This window comes from Silurus meridionalis, chromosome 28 (assembly GCF_014805685.1).
Source record: "Silurus meridionalis isolate SWU-2019-XX chromosome 28, ASM1480568v1, whole genome shotgun sequence".
Taxonomy (NCBI): domain Eukaryota; kingdom Metazoa; phylum Chordata; class Actinopteri; order Siluriformes; family Siluridae; genus Silurus; species Silurus meridionalis.
The window spans coordinates 9,324,934-9,330,933 of record NC_060911.1 but is presented as its reverse complement, the minus strand read 5'-3'; positions in this window follow the sequence as shown (position 1 = coordinate 9,330,933).

Here is a 6,000-nt window from a genome sequence, read left to right as displayed (position 1 = left end):
TATAAAAATAAAACAGTAGTCAATGTGCAGCTTGTATAGCAGTTGATTTTCTGTCCTCTGAAAATAACTCCATATAGTGATTATTGTCATAATAGCTGACAACAAAGTGATAACCCTAAGTGTTAACAGCTGTATGTCGCTTAACTGTGCAAAGCCACATGTCCTGTTCATCATGTTCATGTTTTTTTCTGCTTGACAGGACCATACAAATTTGTGTATCTTGTATTAGAGCAGTTAAAATTCATACTAACCACTAGATGTTTGGCCTTGACATCTCATGGCTCTTGCCCTACAACTTTTGTAACACCCAGTACAGTGGCATTGCTTTAGAGGTTGCAAAAGGTCTGGTTGTCAGTACTCAGACCATACACCACACACCACACACTTCAACAAGTCGGTTTGCATGGCTGTCATCCCAGAAAGAAGCCTCTCCTGAAGCTGGCTCACAAAAAAGCCTACAAATAGTTTGCTGAAGACAACCTGTCCAAGAGCATGAATTACTGGAACCGTGTCCTGTGGTCTGATGAGACTAAGATAAACTTGTTTTTCAGATAGTATCCAGCATGTGTGGAGACACCCTGGTGAGAAGTACCAAGAAAATTATATCAAGAATGGTGGTAGTAGCATCATGGACTAGTGCTGCACAAGTTATTTTAAGTGGACAGTAAATCTGTACTGCTAAACAAGTTGCACATTGACTGCTCTAAAATATATCCAAGTTTCCTTTTTACAGAATTGTTCCTTGAGAAGATACACTAAAATGGTTGCTGAAATGTGTGTGTACATATATATATATATATATATATATATATATATATATATATATATATATATATATATACCTATGAGTGAGAGAGAGAGAAAGAGAGAGGGAGAGAGAGAGATGTACATCTCCATAACCGAAGGCGATGCAATTCATCCCTCAAAGCCAACGATACGATACATTAAAGGTACAGATAGATACCTATGCAATGCAATGTGATATGATTCACCCCCTATTACAATGCTGTGTGAATCTATTTGATTCACAACAATGCAATAGAAAAAATATGATGCTATGCAAATCAATAGGGTACAGAGGCTCTTTTCCTGTTCTGACTCTAGGAAGACACAGCTCTACCTCTGCCATGTTAATCTATATTCTATGTGAATCTCAGGACATGCCTCAGTCTTCGTAGTGTTGTCATGCATCATATTCATGTAGCAGCAGTGGTGCTTAAAGGACTCACTTGAGAAACAGTTTTGCGAGGAGAAATCAATCTAAAATTTAGATTAAAAAAAAATTGGTCACTTTCCAAATAATAAAAATATAATGATCTACTAATGATAAACAAATAGTTTTTTACTGATGCAAATATGTGTTACAAATGCCAACTTGTTTTCGATGCATCACATCCTTAACTTTTACACCAATGCAGTGTTGCAAATCTGTGAATCTTACCATTCCTAATGTATATTAAAATATTTCAATATATAAAAGTTGTCTACATTAAATGGCATGTATCATTTAGTGCAATTTAATAAAACTACTTTTGGCTACTTCTCACTCAAGAAGTGGTATATCTCTGAACCTGCAGATTAACCTCCCAAATATAAAACAGCTTTTAAAGTTTTGAAGTTGACAGCAAAAGACCCGAATAGGACCATGTTCCCTTCAGTCAAAATGCAAACACAAATGTGCCGCTGTACTGATTTACAGCAATAAAAAAATTAAAAACTGGGGAAAATAACACTGCTGTCAGACATGAGAACTCTGGGGAAATCATCTGACTTTAGCCCTGTAGGTCAGAGGTCTCAAAGGGTGACCCTGAAGATGCAGAATAGTGGCAGGGCCATCTGTCGCATCATGTGTGTAAGGCTAGTGCATGTTTGTTGACTGGACCACTACTCCCGCTAACAAAAGGGCAGCAATAAAATCAGCAATAAAAAAAAAATCAGGAAATTGGTAGTAGCATTCATTTGCTGTATGATGATCAACACAAGGTGTCCATTTAGCCGTATTTAAAGAAGTCCACTTAAGTAACACTTTTGAATCTGGCGCTAATGTAGATCTTGTAAAACTCTACTCATGAATACTGAATCACACAGTAGAGTAAGACCAGACCCTGAAATGAATAACAGCAGATTGTAAAAAAGCTCAGAGGAAGGATACAGATGGATCTGTTGCAGATTAAAATGATGTAAATCATGTGCTCCGACCTTGAGATAAACCCTCTCATCCTAGTCTAACACTGATGGGAGCCTTTGGATTGATGTTTTAGACTCAGCCTTCATCAAACCACGAACCAATGGAATATATTTCTGAAAAAAATACTGTATAAAAAATGAACACTCAAAAAGAAACACACTCAGAGAAAACTCTACTTTAAACCCCAGTTTTGTCTTGTTTTTTAAATCCTGTAATATTGGCTTTTCCTTTCATTTGTGTGCTGAACATTAACCAATCGAATTAATTCACCAATCAAATCAACTGTCAACTTCATCCCCACAATTCATCACCAATATTCACCACCAACACCCACATTTACTACTGAACTCTTTAAAAATCGCCAGCAAACATTAATTGTTGGGAACAAACCCAAATAATTCTGCTTTAAGCGCAAACCCACACTTCCAAAACTCCACATTTATCACCAAATACCAAACCTTAAATTAGATTTAGAGACTGTCATTGAAGTGATACAATGAAATTTGGTGGTAACCTTCAAACACCAACATTTTCTCACCCACATTAACATTATTTCTGTTAGTGTGTTGGTTGCCGGTGGCTCACAGGGACTAAGTACATAATTGCACGTTTAAGTGTTTTTGCTTAATGTGCTCGTTTTCAGGTTGTCAAGGGTGTTGTGGCTCAAGTGCCATTAGAGAAGGCCTTTTTATCCACACACACATGGTAAGATTTAGTGAACTGTGCTTAGAGTGAAAGCAATAATCAAGCCACGCGTTAAAGTTAACCAAAAAAAAACGTGGATATGAGCTTTAGCATATTAGCAAACCCTTGTAAGGAAAGTAGCAGCAGTGTAGATTTTATTGCCATGTCAGCATCTTCACTGCAAAAACCATTAGAAGGGAACAAGGGTTACATCTTTACAAAAAAAACCCCAAAACAAACAAAAAGAACACCACAGCGGTTAAGGTGATATGAGGTGTTTTACATTTGCATATGATAAAAAATGTATGATGCTCTTCTTGTGATAGTCTAACAAATGATCATAAACTTCCAAGCTCAGTGATCCCTCTCTGTGTGTTTGAGCTTGGGGGCAATTAGAATTAGTGCCAATTATTTCAATATGATAGTCAAATGAGTTGGATTGGTTTACCGATGCAGCTACAGTCTTTTGACCACATAAATGAAACAAACAAGGAAAGGCATGCTAAAGGGATGCGCATCTCCATAACTGAGGCCGATGTGATTCGCATCTCGATGCATAGCCAACAATACAATACGTTAAAGATACAGATGAAGCAGCTACCGATGCAATTCGATACGATTTAACCCTATTGTGATGCAGTGTGATCCGATTTGATTTAACACAATGCGATTCAATGCAATTTACTTCTATGGTTCAAACAGACTTTAAATCATAAATGTACTTAAGTGCCGTCTGACGTATAGCCTTTTGACACAGTCTGTTGTAGTGGAAAATAAAAAATAAAAAAAATTATAAAACCAGACTCTTGTGCAGGTCTACTATCTTGTTCCTGACATCCTTTGACAGCTCTTTGGTCTCACTCATTGTGGTGGAGAGGTTTGGTCTCTTTCTGTTAAAATAAACCTACCCTAAAAATTCTACACTGTCCATTTTTTTTTGTAAGGGGGTAAATTTACAAAATCAGCAGGAGATCAGATAATTTTCCCCACTTTATATAAATAAATAGTTTTTTACAGATACAAATATGTTAAAAAACAATACATTGCGATAAAAAAGACAACTCGTAGTCGATGCACACTTTTTTCAATCGAGGCATCACATCATTAACTTATATGGTGATGCAATCCCTAATATACAGTATATTAACATTTAAATATAGAAACGTTAGACAGGAAATGGCACGTATTATTTAGTGCAATAGAAAAAAAAAAACACTGGCTTATTTTTACCCAAGAAGCGGTACTGTGGATGTCTCTGAACCTGCAGATTATGCCCAGATATAAAACAGCTGGTCAGCTATTTCAGTTATCAGATCCTACGATCAATATTTGACGAATCGTAAATAATTAAACAGATTAACATCCCCCAGAGGAGCTGCCTCCTTTTCCACCCTCAACCAATACATGCCTCACTCACATTTTTTTTTTTTGACACATCTGAAATCTTACTTCTTTTAGATTTAATTAGCCGCTCCAGCAGGAGAAAATGCCTGGTTTGGGACCGAGTTTGGCGGTTGTGTGGCCGCTCTGACAAAATTAACTCAGACAAACGATAATTAATATTTTCACCCTGCAGCAGCAGAGGAGCGCTAACAAGCAATCACAGGATGAACTGCCGCTTGTTTTTGCTCCACTCGGCCAGATCAAATTAGTTCTACAGTTGCTAACCCTTTAGCACCCTACACCCGGCCCTCACTAATGTGCCGCTTAAGTGGTTTGTGGGTAAATAAACGGGCATATGCATGCTGACGTGCAGCCGGGTGAACGAATAAGGCTTAGCATAAGGCTAAAGTTAGCAAATGGTCACATAGCTGCTGTATGAAGTCTGGTAAATCTTGTGACCCCTGATCCCTTCCTGATTTTGGACAAGCTTTTGACAATTCCCTTGCACACCATCATAATCAAACACTACACAGCATGAATCAGGAAAAACATTTCCTAATATTTAAGAACATGTTACTATTCAGCCTATATAAGACCTTATGTAGAAATCTGCACCATTGAATTGATTTAAGGAATTACTCAAAATCTTTTACTGAAGTAATGGCTCCATTGTGCTCATGTACAGAGAAAAGAAATAGTTGAAAGTTAATATTTCTTTTGCCCAATTGTCATTCACAGCACTTCACTTTTTCCACATTTTATTTTACAGCCTTATTCCAAAATGGATCAAATTCATTATTTTTCTTAAAATGCTACAAAAATACCCCGCAATGACAGCGTGAAAGAAGTTTGTTTGAAATCTTTGCACATTTATTGCAAATTTATAAAAACTAAAAATATCACATACATAAATTTTCACAGCCTTTGCTCAATTTTTGGGCAGTTTCTCGCATTCTTCTTGGTAGAACCTCTCAAGCTTTATCAGCTTGGATGGGATGCATTGATGCACATCCATTTTCAGATATCTTCAGAAATGTTTGGTCTCTGGCTTGGCCACTCAAGAACATGATATGTAGTCCAGTCCCAGTCTGAGGTCCAGGGCGTTCTGTAGCAGGTTTTCATCAAGGACGTCTCTGTACATTGCATTCATCTTTCCTTTGATCCTGACTAGTCTCCCAGTTCCGGCTGCTGAAAAATAGTGGCATTGGGCAGGTGATGAGCGGTGCCTTGTTTCTCTAGACATGATGTTTGGCATTCAGGCCAAAGAATTTAATCTATGTTTCATCACACCAGAGAATTTTGTTTCACATTGGTCTGAGTTCTTCAGGTGCCTTTTTGGCAAATTCCAGGTGGGCTGTCATGTACCTTTTACTGAGCAGTGGCTTGTGTCTGGCCACTTACAATACAGGCCTGTTTGGTGGATTGCTGCAGAAATTGTTCTTCTGGAAGGATCTCCTCTCTCCTCAGAGAAACTGAGCTTTTTCAGAATGATCATCAGGTTCTTGGTCACCTCCTTGACTAAAGCTCTTCTCCCCGGATTGCTCAGATGGCCAGACAGCCCGCTCTAGGAAGAGCCCTGGTGGTTCCAAACTTCTTCCATTTAAGGATGAGCACAGTGGCCTTTGTGCTCATTGGGACCTTCAATGCTGCAGGTATTTTTCTGTACCCTTCCCCAGATATGTGCCTCGATACAATCCTGTCTCAGTGGTCTACGGACATTTCTTTGGACTTCATGGCTTGGTTTG